Below are 19,829 nucleotides of genomic sequence, written 5' to 3'. Positions count from 1 at the left end.
ATAGTGTGAATAGCCCAATAGACATCAATGTGCACTAACTCGGATCCGTAAATTACGGGACGTGTGCATAAGGCCTAACTTGGATTGAGAGCATTTTGCAAGAAGAGTCCAAAGTTTTTCAAAATTGTAACTTGGTTTAAGAGCTGGGTGGGAGAGTAGGGAGGGGCATGGTCTGTACAGCGGGGTCTACAGCACTGTACTCTGACCCAGGAAGTCTCCCTCACCTTCCAAATCATATCAGATCCACTTCAGGCTGGGGCTTGTATCAGGGGACAGGACTGTGGAGGTAATCTCTTCATAGCTGTAACCCCTCTCTCCCCAGACAGAGAGTGCTGCTATACTGTACTCACATATACGCTGCTCATTCCTTCCTGCTCCCTGCAGTCTCTGTCAGCCCTTGTGCTTCCCATCCTCTCCATTCCTGCTATAATCTGCCTGCAGTTACACTCAGCCATTCACACTGCTGGATATAAAGTGTCTGTAACTGTCCTTCACAGCTCTGTGATTCTCACTCCCTGATTGGTCCACGCTGAACACACCCCCTTCACCATTGCTGTCATGTGGCCACTCAGACCTCTGACAGCAGCCCTGCTTCTCTATTCTAGCCTGTTGTACTACACTACTGCATTATGAACATCTGCAGCTCCGTTCTGGATCTACAAACTGCTGCTGTTTTTTCAGGTTTATGCACTTACTATACATTATACTCCACATGCTGCTTGCTATAATGTACAGTAATCTATAAGATGACATATTCAGCTGTTTCTAAATGTTTCATTTGTTACATTGGGGTGTGGAACCAATTTTCTGCATTTCAATTATTTCTTATGGGAAAATTTGCTTTGGTTTAAGAGTGATTTGGATTACAAGCACGGTCCCAAAACTATTTTTTTTCAAATGTAACTAACTTTTAACTTAACACTTCTCATTTTCACATGATAAATACGGGTTAGGCTGGGTTCACTCTACGTTTTTGCAATCCGTTTTTTTTTCATCAGTTTTTGCAAAAAACGGATGCATTTGTGTGCATCTGTTTTTCCGTTGACTTCCATTATAAAAAAAAAGGATCAAGACACATAGAAGTCAATGGAAGAACGGATGAAAACAGATGCACACAACTGCATCCGTTTTTCCATCCATTTCTGAGAAAAACAGATTGCAAAAACGTGGTGTGAACCCAGCCTTAAAACGAATCAGTCACTCAGAAGGAAAAAGATGTCAGTTTTTTGTGTGAAAAAAACGTCCGTTATTAATAATAATATTTATTTGTATAGCGCCAACAGATTCCGCAGCACCTTTTTTATTTTATACATACAGTACAGAGGTTACATAATACACATTTAGGGTGTTTTCACACACACCAGATTTGCAGCGAATCCGCAGCGGATTTTACAGTGCGGATTTAATGCTGTATTCATTCATTTAGTCAAATCTGCTGCGGATCCGCAGCAGAAAATCCGCTGCGAATCCGGTAGGTGTGAAGGCACCCTAAATAAAAATAACATAAAAATACAAAGTGTATACGAGACCTGCTTGCATTATTTTAATTGACTTCAATAAATTGCATTGAAGTGTATGGAATAACAGACCTTTTTTTTAAACAGTGTATTAAATGACAGATGTCTGTTGAGGTGGATGTCTTCAATACACTGTGTGAAAAAGACATCCATTATTCCATATGTGGTGTGAGCCCCCGGTGATGTTGTGTCGGAGGATTGGCGGTCACCTGCTAGAAGGTGGAGTGTGACGCCGGACCTTGAGATGCTGTGGGGCACACAGATGTGGTGGCACACCTGCTTTTATTTTAGAAGGCCGGTTGTACCTTTTTTTCCTGTGGACAGTGTCCTGCCGGGCTGCTACGGGGTCCCTTGGGAAAGTGTGATCACGGATGGCCAGAGTAGTGTAGTAACCCTTTAGGATTATCGGAACGGCCACCCACAGAAAGGGGAAGTGTCCCAAGGTTGTGGTGTATACTGTGTCGGTGTAAGGTGGAGGATCACAGAGTCTCTTTAGCATTAATAAGCCTGTTTTTACTATAAAAGTACGTGCTTGCAGCAGGTACTAGGTGGTGATGTTTCTCTTGATAAAGCACTCTATAATACACTTGATAACACTTGTAGACAAATACTTTACAATACAGCAACCAAATCTGCGATATGAAAGTAGTGTAGAATACAGTCGTGCTGACTAAGTAGTGTGCTAAGTGATAAAAAGAAGCAGCGTAGCAGAGAGGAGGATGCCGTGAGAGTCTCAACCCAAGTAGCACTGTGCTCTGCCAGGATGTTGAAGGATGAGGTAGAAGAATACTTAGAAGAAGGAGAGAACACTTGTGCCTGTGTGTTGACCTTTGGGTCTTCACACCACCTTATGCCAACTAGATTTGGCGGACCTGTCCTAGAGTGTGACACAAGGCCCAGACCTTGTTACCTGGGATGAGCGGAATGCTGAGGGTTGCCTGCTGACAACCTCGCTGCAAGATAAGAGTTCCTATGCTTACTGCAACTTTGCTCTATCCGGATCAGTTCCTAGCTAACTGCTGTCTGTGGATACTGTCCTGCTCTGTGACTCTCCTAGTCGATTGCGTGGGTTGAGGTTGTCTTTGACTTGTCCTCTCTTGAAAGGGGTTTAACACTGCATAGTGTTGTGTAGCGTCTCTGAGAAAAAAACTGTTAGATGTGTCCTGTCTTGCTTCCTACCCATACAGGGTTCTAGCTAAGGCTGAACTACTCTTCCTGTCTCCCATGTGACTTCCTTCCTCAGCGTCTCTAAAGTGCGCTGTGAGTGGGTGAAGAGTGCAACAGAAGAAGTAAAGAGAAAGATGAAAGGAGAGAAGAAGAACAGATTGGTTCACAGATCCATGTGAAATACAAATAAACAATAACCCTTTACACACTTCAGCTCTGCAGCATCTGAATACACATAACTAATACAGAGACATCTAGTGGCGAAACTTTATCACTACTTTCATCACCACTTCTATACAAAAAGTAAAGACTTTTCTGAAGGGTGTAACCAACAGTAACACCCGTGGTAGGACACCACACATACACTTCAACGCAATTTATTGAAGTCAATTAAAGTGATGCAATAACGGACGTCTTTTTTACACACAAAAAACAATGACGGACGTCTTTTTCCTTTTTGGACGTTGCGTGAACATAGCCTGCATCAACTGCATCAAGCTGTCTGCTAAACCACCAGTTACATCGCTTTTTTTTTTTGTTACATTAACAAGCTGGGGCGGTCCTTTTTGTGAACTGCCAGCCAGTTCCCAGACGCTGCGCCGTTCTGTTACCAAGCACCCAGTTCTTTTTTGGACCATAAAACTTTTTTTTCTTGTACTAGGTCCTTGATTTATGCATTGCTTGATAGGACTTAATCATTTGGTCAGAAAAGTCAACCACCTTCCCATGTTTTTGTTAAACTCCTGTATACAAACAGGCATTAAGATGTCCATGAATAGAAACAGGAGTGCTACTCTTACTGTTTATAGCAGAAAGCATATGAACATCTATTTTTTTGTCCCTAGATTTCATCACTACTAGAGATGAGCGAACCTGGAGCATGCTCGAGTCGATCCGGACCCAAACTTTCGGAATTTGATTAGCGGTGGCTGCTGAAGTTGGATAAAGCCCTAAGGCTATGTGGAAGTCATGGATATAGTCATTGGCTGTATCCATGTTTTCCAGACACCCTTATAGCTTTATCCAAGTTCTGCAGCCCCCGCTAATCAAATACCGAACGTTCGGGTTCGGATCGTCTCGAACCCGAACCCGGTTCGCTCATCTCTAATCACTACACATTGCTCTGCTCTCAGCAATTCGTAGCCTTTGGCCCAGAAGGGTCTTTGGCAGTCCTCTCACATCTTATACAACAGCTGGTACATTGCCACCTGGGCCATATGTCCCAGGTTTGTAGATTTTTACATTGCTTGATAGGGCTTTGTCATCTGATAGGAAAGGAGGTCTAAGAAGGAATGGTAGGTTTTGAAACAAACCTTTATACAGGCAGAAGTAAAAGTAGTAGAATCAGCTGCAACCACCATGAGATAAATGAATGGTCGTTTATTTACACGTGCAAAAACCAATATACATCAGGAGTCCACTGAGACAACAGGCGTTTCGCACAAGCATGCTTCTTCAGGCCTTAATGTATGTCATCCTGTCAGTGCGTGCAGGTAATATATCCACTCAGAGGTCAGTACAGTCAACACTGTACGACGACAGTTTCAACACTGCGTGCATATCATAGTTTAGGCTGCGTTCATACTACGTATATTTCAGTCAGTATTGTGGTCCTCATATTGCAACCAAAACCAGGAGTGGATTAAAAACACAGAAAGGATCTGTCCACGCAATGTTGAAATTGAGTGGATGGCCGCCATATAACAGTAAATAGCTGCCATTATTTCAATACAACAGCCGTTGTTTTAAAATAACAGCAAATATTTGCGATTAAATGGCGGCCATCCACTCAATTTCAACATTGTGTGAACAGATTCTTTCTGTGTTTTTAATCCACTCCTGGTTTTGGTTGCAATACTGACTGAAATATACTGACTGAAATATACATATACTGACTGAAATATACGTAGTGTGAACGCAGCTTTAGGCTGGGTTCACACGCTGTAACTGTGCGGCTGTATTTTTTATGCGGCTGTAAATGTGCGGGTGAAACTCCGGCCGTGGGAAAAAATAGACATGCGGCTCAAAACATGCGGTCATTTACTTGGAAATCTGGTTCAACTAAAAATAACAAATAAAATGTTAAGAAAGTGATGCAAACACCTCTGGATGCATCTGGGAAAGCAGGGAACACAGTTTACATGAATCGCTATTACCGGGGTTTGCGATCCTCTGCACTATAGCCGATGTCTCTCATGGTTAATATATTGAATTAATAAAACACATTTTCTGTCTAATAAAGTCCCTTTTATTGTTCAATAATTAAATGTAAATGATTCCATCATTTTGCAATTAAATATACTGTTAAAATAAATATATATATAAATAAATGTATATTTATATATATATTTATTTTTTGACAGTATATTTAATTGCACAATGATGGATTCGTTAGAATTAAATTATTGACCAACGAAACTGAATTTATTTAAACGAAAATGTGTTTTATTAATTAAATATTAATTAGTACAGGAAACTCCATAAGCCGGTAATTCATATGCCGGCAATAGAGCTTTCTGTACTAATCATCACTTTACTTTAATGAAAACATCAAATGTTTCTTCTAATTATGTTATCACAATAGCATTATTAGAAGAAACATTTAGAATTATATGTGCGCTCAGCTGATTGGCTGATCGGCTCAGCGCACATATAATAAGCCGGTCCGCAGTACAGTGACTTCATTGTGCTGCGGACCAGCGAAGAGGACACATCGGGGTGAGTATAGAGCTCTCCCCACCCCCTCCCCGGCACTGCACCCCTCCCAGCAAGGAAGGGGGGTCACTTAACCCCTTCCTTGCTGGGATGGGTGCAGTCTGACATCAGTCTGGCCCCCAGGGGGTTAAGGGGGATGCAATACATCCTCCCTTAACCCCTTGGGGGTCAGACTGTAAGCAGCGATCTGTAAAGATGCTGCATACTGTAAGGTGCACAACACCGCTCACAATGATGGGTGTTGTGCTCCTGTTTGTGTTTTTTTGTGTGTTTCTCCCTTTTTGTTTTTCAGATATCGGTATCCTGGGGATTACATCGGATTCCGTGGACTACGTCGATGACCAGCGTTTTTTTAATGTTTTTTTTTAATAAAATGGTCAATGAGGGGTGTGGGGGTGTTTTTATTTGAATAAAAAAATTTGTAAACTTGTGTCTTGTCTTTATTTCTTTACTTTATAGACTTAGTAGTGGAAGCCGTCTAACAGATGGAATCCATTACTAAGTCGGGGCCTAGTGTTAGCCGGTATAAAATGGCTAACACTAACCCCCCATTATTACCCCAGTACCCAATGCCACCAGGGGTACTGGGAAGAGCCGGGTGCCAGTGGTCCTGGAGCGTCAAAATTGGCGCTCCTGGACCGGGCGGCAGCAGGCTGGTAAGATTTAGGCTGGGGAGGGCCTAAACCAATGGCTCTTCCCACCCTGGTGTTACCAGGCTGCTGTCGTTTGGTTTTTAACCCGGCTGGTTATAAAAATAGGGGGGACCCTATGCGGTTTTTTTAAATTATTTATTTATTTAAAAAAAAAAAACGCATAGGGTCCCCCCTATTTTTAGAACCAGCCGGGTTAAAAACCAAGCGAGTTCCCCAAGGAAGCGTGCAATAGCGAAACGTACGTAGGAACGTTTGGTGTGGTGTCAGACAAACATGGGTATGTGCAATATGTTTTGAATGCTATAGTGGCTACTTAGTTTTTCTTTGTTTACATACGTAATGATACTGAGGCGATACTAGAATAGTACATGACTTAATGCACCTTATAGTTATACTCCCACATTAGAAATTTGTTGTGGGTATAATCCCGCATTGCTGACACCCATTTTATATGTGTTTTTACTGGGGTAATATTTTTAATACTTCATTTTATATTGGTAAAAACTGTCTGTGTATTGGTACCTATTATATACAATAAAAATTCTTTACATTTTTTATGAATTAAGCCCATTGTGTGTTTCTATTTGTATACAATTTTGTTTATGGGTAATTTCTAATTGATAGAGTGACATCTAGTGGTGCCGTTTGGTACTGCATCCCTTATTTTTAGATCATTTTTCACATCTATCACAAACCAGTGTGTGTAATTCAAAAAATAAATATATAGATAAATATACATTTATTTATATATCTATTTTTTTTAACAGTATATTTAATTGCAAAATGATGGATTCGTTAGAAATAAATTATTGATCAACGAAAGTGTCTTGATTACAAAGAAAATGTGTTTGATTAATTTAATATATTAACTATTAGAGGCATCGGCATTCGGCATCATTGCCGGCTATTTTTGAAGTACTCCGTACGGACCGCCTGTCAATCCACGGCCGCATATTCAGCCGCAAACAATGGTCTTGTTCATTTTTTACGGGTCCGTTTACGATAGGGCCGTAGATTCATACATAGTGTGCACTGTGCAGCCGCATATCCTATACTTCCAAGCATACACACGAACCACCAAAAATACCGCCGCACAATTACAGCCGCAAATACAGCCGCACTCTTACAACGTGTGAACCGAGCCCCCAAGTGACAGAACACCATAAAATGGATAAAACATAGCTAAATACAAAAAAACTTTAAAAACATACTGAGATCATTAAGATCGTTAGGGCCAAGGGTGCAAGTGCTTCAGTACGAAGAATCCATCGGGATTTTCTCTGTAGTCGTAGGCGCTGCCAATTAAAGAGGTACTCCGGGCTGGGGTCATTTTCAGTGTACAGCCGAGGAGTGGGTGGATATAGAAGCCGCCGGTCTCTGGAGGTAAGTGACCGGAAGCTTCTATATCCACCCCCTCCCCGGCCATATTTCATGAATCCCACCACCCCAAGCCCTGTGAAACGTAGAACACTGGGCATGTCTCACATCTTCAATCAATCTATGAGAACCAATGCCTGTATCGATATACAATGTTGCCTTAAACAAACATACATGAATCTGTTGGTTTTTCCCACATAGAAAACACTGCATGGGCAGCAAATCACATAATGTAATTACTTTTACATGTAATGAACTGTCTTATTCTATGTTCCCATCCCCCAAACGGATAACTTTACAGCATGAATTATGACTACAATATTTACACTGTCCACTTCTGGGATCATGGTCTTTAGCCAATTGGGAAGTGGGGAACAAACAACGCTAATAGATAAACAGTATCCTATTGTTCTTTCCTTTTGGTAACATAAAAAGGGCTTATCAAATAGAAAGAGAAATGAGATTGCACTAACCAACGTTCAGTAGACTTTAGAATCCTATATTACCACCAGCCTCCCCAGGCATACACTATTATTTATCCTACAAAAATGGGCTATACACCAGTATACTCACAATCTCAAAAAATCTTTATTAAATAATTGTATTAAAATTATAAATGCAGAGCAGAATAAAAATATTCCTTCACACAGGATGGTAATACACAGTAATATACAGTATTGGAGGACAATTAGCTATAACATAATGAAGCCCACAGTGGATACAAATAACCTGATCACATAAATAAAATGGCGTAATGCCTCCATAAAGTGCTGCAGATCTCCATATCTCCTCTAGATCCTAAAGTGCATGTGCCAATACAGTCTCATATAAGTAAAATAGCATCCAGAAGACCAAAAAACTGTGACATTACCTGTGCTACTGTGTGTAGTTCCCCCCAACGCGCGTTTCGCGTCTGGCTTGATCACGGAGGCTGTCATTTATCATATTTAACATCTGCATTTATAATTTTAATACAATTATTTAATAAAGATTTTTTGAGATTGTCAGTAGACTTTAGTAGACTTTATTCTTCGTATTTCATAAAAACTTAAATATGAACACCATCGGGTGGCTAGGATACCAACACCCTTCCAATCAGAATGACAGCTGTTTCGTGCGCGTGCCATACTTCTCCAGACTGGATAAGTGTGGCTCGTGCACGAAACAACGGTGACGCTGATTGGAAGGGTGTTGGTGTCCTAGCCACCAGATGGTGTTCATATTTAAGTTTTTATGAAATACGAAGAATAAAGTCTACTGAACGTTGGTGAGTGCCATCTCATTTTTCTTTTTGTTTGATTTTTAGAAAATCCTCTAATCTATAGCGACTGAAAATAAAGCCGTTGTGCCGACTACTTTGTCTTTTAATTAAAAGGGGCTTATTCTTAGCTAAATGCCTCATATCAGGATCAGACTCAATAACGTACCAGTGCTTTAAAGGGAACCAATCACCACAAAATTGGGGCAGAAGCTAGTAACTAGGGATGAGTGAACCGGCTGAGGTTCGGGTTCGTATGAACCTGAACTATTGGCTTCTGATTTCCGCTGTCTGCCCGCTCCGTGGAGAGGGTGGATACAGCCTTGAGGACGCCTGGAAAACTGGGATATAGCCATAGCCATAGGCTGTATCCCAGTTTTCTAGGCAGTCCTCAGGCTGTATTCACCCTCTCCAAGGAGCGGGCAGACAGCGGGAATCAGAAGCCAATAGTTCAGGTTCATACGAACCCGAACCTCAGCCGGTTCGCTCATCCCTACTAATAACATAACATAATACAGCCAGTAGCAGTGTTCTCAGACATATAAATACCACTTGAAAAAGGCTACACTTTATGCCGAAATGTCGTACTGGTGTGTAATAAACTCTGAGGATTGCTTTGGAAGTGCTGTCTCTATTTGCTTATTTGGATATTCTAATACCAGCCTGGTCCAGTGTGGTGAGTCGTGCACTCACATTCTACTATATACTATTGTGCTGCTGAGAGACTTGGTTGTGGCTGTTTCCACGTTACTGATACCCCCCGAAAATCAATTTTAAAAACTTCCCACACTGTGAGTAAATTACCGTTATTCAGTCATGTGGGCGGTCCTCTGGCACCAAGTAGTCACAGATGGCGCAAATATAGGTGTGATTCTCTGTGTCAGAGCCCAGAGTGTCACAGAGGGGCCATGCCCTGTGCACTGACGTCATCACTGGACCCCTCCGTGACGCTGAGGGCTTAAGGCTCTCTTGATTTAATACACCATGGTGTATTTTTACATGGTCTGAATGGAAGCTCCTATAATTCCATTGTGAGTTGGTGGCAGTGGGTTTTCTGGAACCCTCAGTAGACAGATTTCCACCTTCCACAATTACTTTTACATCTAAGATCATCCACCCATTACATTACATGTAAATAACATTCATTGTGTTATCCTCATTTAAATAATAGACAAATTCAATTTCAGACCCCGACCATACGATAGAAACATGATTAACGTATCTACGGTAGGCCCTAATACATCTGACATACAGGTTGTTAACAGTGTAGATGTCGTTTTTCTCAAAATACGACAATAAATACACTTGCATAAACGCAGGAGACTTTACTAAATGAAGTGAAAGGTTCATCTTCCCTATCTCCAAAAAATTATTTTTTTACAATGTTTTCCTTTGCACATTTTTTTTCCTTGATTTTTGCATTGCTTGATAGTTCTTTATAATTTTGGTTGGATAGGTCAACCCCCCCCCCCGCGCTTTACACACTCCGTACCACCACGTTGTTGCCCCTAGCAACCAATCAGATTCCACCTTTCATTCCTCAGACTCGTTGGAAAATGAAAAAGGTGAAATCTGATTGGTTGCTAGGGGCAACTGAGCCAGTTTCACTTTACACCTTGTTTGATAGATCTCCCCCAATATAAATAAATATTATTATTATTATACTGTGTCCACCCCTTGTATCACGTTTTCTGTTCACACCATCTATAGGACAGGTTTCATGTAGTATTCTATTTTTCTCAACATACGTAATGGAACAGACAGAGGTTTTACCCGAACAAAGTGTAAAGCTCTTTAGGCTGCAATAAAGCATCTACAGATTCACAGCCCTACATTACCTTTTAGAGTTTGTTCCATCCCGAGTCTTTCCATTGTGTTTCTTTGTGATATAAATGTAATCATGTCATAAAAATCCCACGCAGCCCTCTCAGCACAATGATGTGTTTATACTAAATGGTAAGAAATGTACGGCGGCTTCTTTATCAATCTGAAAAAGGAGCTGTAAGGTTGAGTTCATGCATTATATTTGCGTCATGGTTTATATTCACTTTATTTTTCTTTTTTAGTGGATCACAGTGAGAAGTTTACAGCTTTCTTTAATCTTTCCTCTTATGTTTGAGAATTTTTCTGTATACAATTTAGCCAAAAGTTTGCCCTGACCATTGATGTAGCTAAAAACCTCTAGATTTCACGCCATGAGTTTTATGCAGGGGAGGGTGTGTGTATGTGTGTGTGTGTATGTGTGTGTGGGGGGGTTACTGCATATTGACTGTGGGCAATACCACGATACCATTCTCGCATAGTTGCACAATATGGTTATGTTCACACAACATTTTTTCAGTTCTGTTTAAAATGACGTCCGTCATTTTGAGTGTAAAATAACGGACGTCATTTAGCAGCCTGGCCTCCCCTTAGTGCAATGACTGGTGGCTGTACATTATTTTAGTTTGGGTTATTAATTTGCCTTTGGGTGCGGCTTAATTGAAAAGTCCATTGAATTTAATAGTAAAAATGGAGAAAGAACGGTGAGAAAAGAAAAACTGAACAACTAATAAAAAACGTCCGCTGTTTGCAAAAGACGTCTGAAAATAATGATCATGTTCATTATTTTGACGTCCGCGGTAAAAACGTCCATTGTTCAATACATTGTAAGCATTGGACTTTCCATTGACTTCAATGCACTGCCATTGCAGTAAGTTAAATTGCGTCAAAAACAGAAGTTTTTTAAATAGCAAAATCGTCCGCCTTTTCAATATTTTTGACGTTGTGTAAAAATAGCCTAGTGCTGATATTATAGCAACAGAGACAAACAATGGCCGATACCTGCAATATACTTATTGCCCCCCCTTGTCTTTCTAGTAAATGTCATGGCTGTCATACATTAACATCAGCATTTTGGCAGAAAATTTATCCGAGTTTTCTAATCTGGCAAAGTCACCCTCATGCAACTTTTGTTAAATGATCGATTAATGCGCTCAAGTTGTTTCTGTGTCTCAGATTCCATAATAAGAGGATAGAAAAAAGCATACCTATGGCCTTTCCCGATGGGACCCAGACAACAGTCGCCCCTCCTCGGCTTTCATTACACAGCGAAGGACATGAAATAGCTCCATTTTATAAGTGTCACGGCCGCGGCGGCGTCCCGTGCTCCGGGCCGCCGCCGCGACTCCCCACTGCCCCATGCAGCAGCCGGTGTCCGTAGGCAGGGACCCGGCGCTGCTGTCACTTCGGCCCCGGGGGGCGCCTTACCTCTCCACGCTCCTGTCCGTCACTGTGTCGGCCGGCGCGCGCGTCCCCGCCTCCTAGGGCGCGCGCGCGCCGGCTGTCTCAGATTTAAAGGGGCAGTGCTCTCCTAATTGGTCCATGTGCACAATCACTCCCTATAAATTCCAGCCCTGCCCCACTACAGGTGTTGGAGCCTCTACATGCTTCCCATAGCGTTTGGCCCAGCTCCCTGTTGTTCCTGATTCCTGTCCGCTACCTGGTCCCTAGTCCTTGTTCCTGGTTCCTGCTTCCCCGTTACTCTATTGCTCCTGTCTTCAGCCTGTCTCCTGCGGTCACGACTACAGACCTCTGCCACTACCATCTCCTGCCTACTGCTCCTGCCACGCCTCGCCTGCCATCACCAGCAACCAAGCCAGGGGTAGCGACCTGGGGGTCGCCTGCCGCAGCAAGTCCAACCCGCCTTGCGGCGGGCTCTGGTGAAAACCAGCGGCCCCTTAGACTCCGCTCCCTGGTGAGGTTAGTGCCATCGCTGGTGACGGTCCAGTGGATCCACTACTCCAGGCGTTACAGTAGGCTCCAACCATGGATCCCGGCGAGGTGCCTGATCTCCGTGACGTCGCCAGAGTGGTCGCGCAACAGGCTCAACAAATCCAGCAGCAGTCGCAGCAAATCCAGCAATTGACTGCCGCCCTACAGCAGCATGCTACAGCCCAGCGCTCACCACCACCAGCAGCCACCTCGAGACTTCGACTGGCCCTCCCGACTAAATATGGAGGCGATCCCAAGTTGTGCAGGGGATTCCTGGCTCAGTGCACCATGCATATTGAACTTTTAAGTAGTCAGTTTCCCACCGAGCGCTCTAAAGTGGCTTTCATCATCAGCCTATTGGAGGGTAGAGCTCTGGCCTGGGCTACGCCGCTGTGGGACCGAGATGACCCTGTTGCTGCCAATCTCCGAACCTTCCTGGCCGAGTTTCGCTCCGTCTTTGAGGAACCTGCCCGTGCTACTTCAGCTGAGACAGCTCTCCTCAACCTCTCTCAAGGGAGCTCCTCTGTTGGTGACTATGCCATCCAGTTCCGCACCCTGGCAGCTGAATTGGACTGGAACGAGGCCGCCCTATTAGCCACCTTCAAGAAGGGCCTTTCCACTCGAGTGAAAGATGTGCTCGCTGCCCGAGACCTTCCTACCTCCTTGAACGAACTCATTCTACTGGCTACCAGAGTCGACACCAGGTTTTCCGAGAGAGAGGAGGAGGTCCGACAAGAACGGCGTCTGAGTCTGCCCCGTCGCCATCCTCGGTTGGCACCGGTATTCCAAAATCCCGTTGCTCCTATGCCCCAGTCGTCTCCAGAAGTTCCTATGCAGGTGGATCGAGCTCGCTTGACGACTGAAGAAAGGGCCCGTCGACTAGAGCTGAATCTCTGCCTATACTGCGGTGGCGCTGATCACTTCCGGCAGAGATGTCCCCAACGTCCTCAGCGTCCGGGAAACGCTCGCACCTAGGTCCAGTGGGAGAGGTCTCCCTAGGTGTGAATGCCACCTCTCCAAGATTGACTATGCCAGTCTCCATCCAGACACCCTCAGGGCAAGTTCTCCAGACTACGGCCCTCATCGACTCTGGCGCTGCTGGCAGTTTCATTTCCGCTTCGTTGGTCCAAAGATGGCGGCTACCCGTGATACAGCTAGCCCAACCCCGGTCTATCTCTTCGATCACGGGCGAGATTCTTACCGAAGCTGTGCACTGCCAGACTGAACCCCTAGTCCTCCAGGTGGGCGCCTTACATCAGGAGAGGATTTCCTTCTACGTCTTGCGCCATTCCTCCTCCGCCATCTTGCTTGGTCTTCCTTGGCTGCAATTACATACCCCTAAGCTGGACTGGAGAACTGGGGAGGTTCTCAGCTGGGGCCAGGACTGTCCTAATAGGTGTCTGAGACCTCCTCAACCCAAGTGCTCCACGAGGTCACCTGCTAATGCCAAGCCTTTGTCTGGTCTACCGCACGAATACCAAGACTTTACTGATGTCTTCTCGGCCAAGGAGGCAGACTCCCTACCACCTCATCGGTCCTATGATTGCCCTATAGACCTTCTTCCTGGAACTTCTCCCCCACGTGGTCGAGTATACCCTCTCTCTGTGCCTGAGACGGAAGCCATGTCCTCCTACATCCGGGAGAACTTACAGAAGGGCTTCATCCGTAAATCCACGTCTCCCGCTGGCGCTGGATTTTTCTTTGTGCAGAAGAAGGACGGTTCCCTCCGCCCATGCATAGACTACCGGGGCTTAAATAAGGTGACTGTCAAGAACCGCTATCCTCTTCCGCTAATCCCAGAACTGTTCGACCGTCTCCGTGGAGCTAGGATCTTCTCCAAGTTGGATCTCAGGGGAGCGTATAACCTGATCCGTATTCGTGAAGGAGACGAATGGAAGACCGCGTTCAACACCAGAGATGGGCACTACGAATATCTGGTCATGCCATTCGGCCTATGCAACGCCCCAGCGGTCTTCCAGGAATTCGTGAATGATTTATTCCGCGATCTCCTCTACGTCTGCGTCATTGTCTATCTTGACGACATCCTGGTCTTCTCCCACGACCAGCAGACCCACGTGTCCCATGTACGACAGGTTCTACGCAGACTACGGGCCAACCGTTTGTATGCCAAGCTGGAGAAGTGCGTTTTCCATCAGCGCAGCCTGCCGTTTCTTGGATACATTGTCTCCGACCGGGGCCTACAGATGGATCCTGCCAAGCTCTCAGCTGTTCTCCAGTGGCCTCGTCCTGAGGGACTTAGAGCTATCCAACGATTCCTTGGATTTGCCAACTACTATCGGCAATTCATCCCTCACTTCTCTACCCTGGTTGCACCCATAGTGGCTCTCACAAAGAAGAGGGCGGATCCTAGACGCTGGCCTCCCGAGGCCGAACATGCCTTCAATAGCCTAAAGTCTGCCTTTGCCTCCGCTCCTGCTCTAGTCCGCCCGGATGTCTCCAAGCCGTTTTCTCTTGAAGTTGATGCTTCCTCTGTGGGCGCCGGAGCAGTCCTCTCGCAAAGGGACACATCAGGCAAGACCAGAACCTGCGGGTTCTTTTCTAAGACTTTTTCCCCTGCCGAGAGGAACTATACTATAGGAGATCGGGAACTCCTGGCTATTAAGCTGGCACTGGAGGAGTGGCGTCATCTCCTAGAGGGGGCTAAACATCCCGTTAACATCTACACGGACCACAAGAACCTCCTCTACCTCCAATCGGCTCAACGCCTCAATCCCCGGCAGGCCAGGTGGTCCCTCTTCTTCTCTCGGTTCAACTTCACCATTCATTTCCGTCCAGCCGAGAAGAATATCAAGGCCGATGCGTTATCCCGAGCATCCGATGTTATGGGGCAAGAGGAATCTCCTCGACACATAATACCTCCCGATCGCCTAGTACCAGTTGCCACTTCTACTCTGCAGCAGTTGCCTCCCGGTAAGACTTATGTGCGCCCCGCACTCCGTAAACGCATCTTGAAATGGGGTCATTCCTCTATGGTGGCCGGGCATCCGGGAGTTCTAAAGACCGGGCAACTGATCTCCCGCCACTACTGGTGGCCTAGCCTACTCCAGGATGTCAAAGACTTTGTGGCGTCCTGTACCATCTGTGCCAGAAACAAGTCCTCTCATCAAAGACCTGCCGGCCTACTTCAGCCCTTGCCAGTTCCAGACCGCCCCTGGTGTCATATAGGCATGGACTTTGTCACAGACTTACCTCCATCTGCGGGTAACACAGTCATCTGGGTTGTCACGGACCGCTTCTCCAAGATGTCCCACTTCGTGGCTCTTCCTGGATTACCATCATCCCCTCGCCTGGCCCAGCTGTTCTTTCAGCATATCTTCCGCCTCCATGGTCTTCCTCTTCATATAGTCTCTGACAGAGGCTCACAATTTGTCTCCAGATTCTGGCGTGCTCTCTGCTCTCTACTCCAAGTGAAGCTGGACTTCTCTTCGGCCTATCATCCCCAGACCAATGGGCAAGTGGAGAGGGTCAATCAGGTCCTTGGCAATTATCTTCGACATTTCGTCTCCGCTCGCCAGGACAACTGGTCCAGTCTGCTTCCTTGGGCAGAGTTTTCCTACAATCATCTGGACTCGAGCTCCACAGGCAAGTCACCCTTCTATGTGGTCTATGGACGTAACCCTCGTCCTCCTCTGCCTCTCTCTCCATCCTCTGAGGTCCCAGCCGTGGAGGAGTTGTTATCTGACCTGCAGTCAATCTGGGAACAGACTCGACAATCTCTGCTCAAGGCATCTGTCCGCATGAAGGACCAGGCGGATAAGAGAAGAAGACCCGCCATGAATTTTCTCCCTGGTGACAAAGTCTGGCTCTCGGCCAAATATGTCCGACTCAAGATTCCCAGCTACAAGTTGGGTCCTCGATTCCTCGGTCCTTTCTCGGTGCTAAAACGCCTCAACCCTGTCACCTACAAACTCCGCCTACCCCCTACGATGCGGATTCCAAACGCCTTCCATGTCTCCCTCTTAAAGCCAGTGGTCCTCAACCGGTTCTCCGATAAGGCTTCGCTCTCTGCTCCACAAGCCGTCTCTGATGACGTTTACATTGTCAAAGACATTCTGGCTATGAAAACTGTCAGAGGGAGACGATCCTTCCTAGTGGACTGGAAAGGATTTGGTCCTGAGGAGAGGTCCTGGGAACCCGAGGCTAACATCCTGGACCAAGACCTCATCAAGAGGTTCCTACAGGCCAGAAAGAGGGGGAGGCCAAAGGGGGGGGGTACTGTCACGGCCGCGGCGGCGTCCCGTGCTCCGGGCCGCCGCCGCGACTCCCCACTGCCCCATGCAGCAGCCGGTGTCCGTAGGCAGGGACCCGGCGCTGCTGTCACTTCGGCCCCGGGGGGCGCCTTACCTCTCCACGCTCCTGTCCGTCGCTGTGTCGGCCGGCGCGCGCGTCCCCGCCTCCTAGGGCGCGCGCGCGCCGGCTGTCTCAGATTTAAAGGGGCAGTGCTCTCCTAATTGGTCCATGTGCACAATCACTCCCTATAAATTCCAGCCCTGCCCCACTACAGGTGTTGGAGCCTCTACATGCTTCCCATAGCGTTTGGCCCAGCTCCCTGATGTTCCTGATTCCTGTCCGCTACCTGGTCCCTAGTCCTTGTTCCTGGTTCCTGCTTCCCCGTTACTCTATTGCTCCTGTCTTCAGCCTGTCTCCTGCGGTCACGACTACAGACCTCTGCCACTACCATCTCCTGCCTACTGCTCCTGCCACGCCTCGCCTGCCATCACCAGCAACCAAGCCAGGGGTAGCGACCTGGGGGTCGCCTGCCGCAGCAAGTCCAACCCGCCTTGCGGCGGGCTCTGGTGAAAACCAGCGGCCCCTTAGACTCCGCTCCCTGGTGAGGTTAGTGCCATCGCTGGTGACGGTCCAGTGGATCCACTACTCCAGGCGTTACAATAAGAAGATCATAATTTATTGTGAAAGAAAAGCATTCTGCGGCATGTAATGCACTCATTTACTTACAAAAACATTTCCTATCCTGTTCCTGTATTCTGTGTCATTATATATGCCGCAATGTTCTTCCACTAGGGTCAGTTCACTGCTGATCGAGCCAATGGGAAGAAGCCACTATGAGGGCACACTGTGCAATGTGCTCTCTAGGAGACCAAGCATGTCCACAGCAAATTATCAGCCAATTAAGGCGGCAATTAACCTCTAACCTATGGGACCCCCTGCTGGAGCCATTATTTATTCATCATGGAGAAGAAAGAATAGAGGTCAATGGATAGTTGCAATTACTGAAGTCTAAGTAGTAACTATTATTATTATAGTTTTTTTTAGGGCAGCATAGTTATAGAAGGACGTGTAAAACACAAGTATAACTATTAGTTTATTAGGAAACCTTTACCCATAGATTAGTCAACCCTGTCCCCAAATGATTCTTTCGGAGGAACGCGGAATACGCCGGCCCACAGAATGGTGTCTATGGAGCCGTGGGAAAGGCGTGCGGACATACTGCGGAATTCCGCGGAGTTTATCCGCGAGAATTCCTCAGTATGAACCCACCCTTATATAGCAGATCTGCAAGCTGTATAGGTGATTACAGTTACATCCAGTGATTTCAGGTGTCCTCTTCCGTTTTCTTCTCCATCTCACTTATGCTGCGTTTACACGGAGCAATAATTCGCCCAATCGAACCATTAACGATTTCAAAGTAACAATGTGTTTTTTTTATAACGATCAGCGTTTAGATGGAACAATGTATCGTTTGGAAAATTAGTTATTGCGATCGTTTTAAGATTTTCTTTCAAATCGTCTGCTTCCAGAAAGTGCCAGAGATTTGTAATTTACTTCTATTAAAATTATTGTCTTCCAGTACTTATCAGCTGCTGTATGTCCTGAAGGAAGTGGGGTATTCTAACACAGTGCTCTCTGCTGCCACCTCTGTCTGTGAAAGGAACTGTCCAGAGCAGTGGCGAATCCCTATACAAAACCTCTTGTGTAATGCATCCACTGTACCCTCATATAAAAATAATGCCCCTTTTGCTCTCATCTGTAATAAATCCCCCTCAGTCATGAAGTAATGGTTCCCCATACTGACATGAGGCCTCTTGTGCTTCCATACATTAATAATGCCCCCCTCTTTACCTTTATATAGTAATAATACTTCCCCTTGTCTCCATAGAGCAATCATACCCCACCTGCCTCCATATAATAATAATAATAATAATAATAATAATAATAATGATGATGCCCCAGTGTCTCATATAGTAATAATGCCCTCCTCTTCTCCAATACACAAACACTCCTGTGCCCTATTATACTATTAAAGCCCCATGTGTCACCATATGGTGATAATACCGCCTTGCCTTTGAATAGTAATAATGTCCCCTGCATCACCATATAGTAATAATGCCCCCTGTGTCACCATATAGTAATAATGCCCCCTGCGTCACCATATAGTAATAATGCCCCCCGCATCACCATATAGTAATAATGCCCCCTGTGTCACCATATGGTGATAATACCTCCTTGCCTTTGTGTAGTAATAATGCCCCCTGCATCACCATATAGTAATAATGCCCCCGTGTGGCTCTATACAATAACACTGCCATCTAAGCCCCCCATATAGTAATAATGGCCCCTGCGTCACCATATAGTAATAATGCCCCCTGCGTCACCATATAGTAATAATGCCCCCTGCATCACCATATAGTAATAATGCCCCTGTGTGGCTTTATACAATAACACTGCCATCTAAGCCCCCCATATAGTAATAATGCCCCCTGCATCACCATATAATAATAATGCCCCCTGCATCACCATATAGTAATAATGCCCCCTGCGTCACCATATAGTAATTATGCCCTCTGTGTCACCATATAGTAATAATGCTCCCCGCATCACTATATAGTAATAATTCCCCCTACATCACCATATAGTAATAATGCCCCCGTGCGGCTTTATACAATAACACTGCCCTCTAAGCCCCCATATAGTAATAATGCCCCCTGCATCACCATATAGTAATAATGCCCCCTGTGTCACCATATGGTGATAATACCTCCTTGCCTTTGTGTAGTAATAATGCCCCTTGCATCACCATATAGTAATAATGCCCCCATGTGTCTCTTTACAATTACACTGCCCTCTAAGCCCCCCATATAGTAATAATGGCCCCTGCATCACCATATAGTAATAATGCCCCCTGCGTAATCATATAGTAATAATGCCCCTGTGTGGCTCTATACAATAACACTGCCATCTAAGCCCCCCATATAGTAATAATGGCCCCTGCAACACCATATAGTAATAATGGCCCCCGCGTCACCATATAGTAATAATGCCCCCTGCATCACCATATAGTAATAATGCCCCTGTGTGGCTTTATACAATAACACTGCCATCTAAGCCCCCCATATAGTAATAATGCCC

The sequence above is a fragment of the Dendropsophus ebraccatus genome, chromosome 1 (assembly GCF_027789765.1).
Source record: "Dendropsophus ebraccatus isolate aDenEbr1 chromosome 1, aDenEbr1.pat, whole genome shotgun sequence".
Classification (NCBI taxonomy): domain Eukaryota; kingdom Metazoa; phylum Chordata; class Amphibia; order Anura; family Hylidae; genus Dendropsophus; species Dendropsophus ebraccatus.
The sequence above is the reverse complement of the archived record's forward strand: the minus strand, read 5'-3'. Positions refer to the sequence as shown.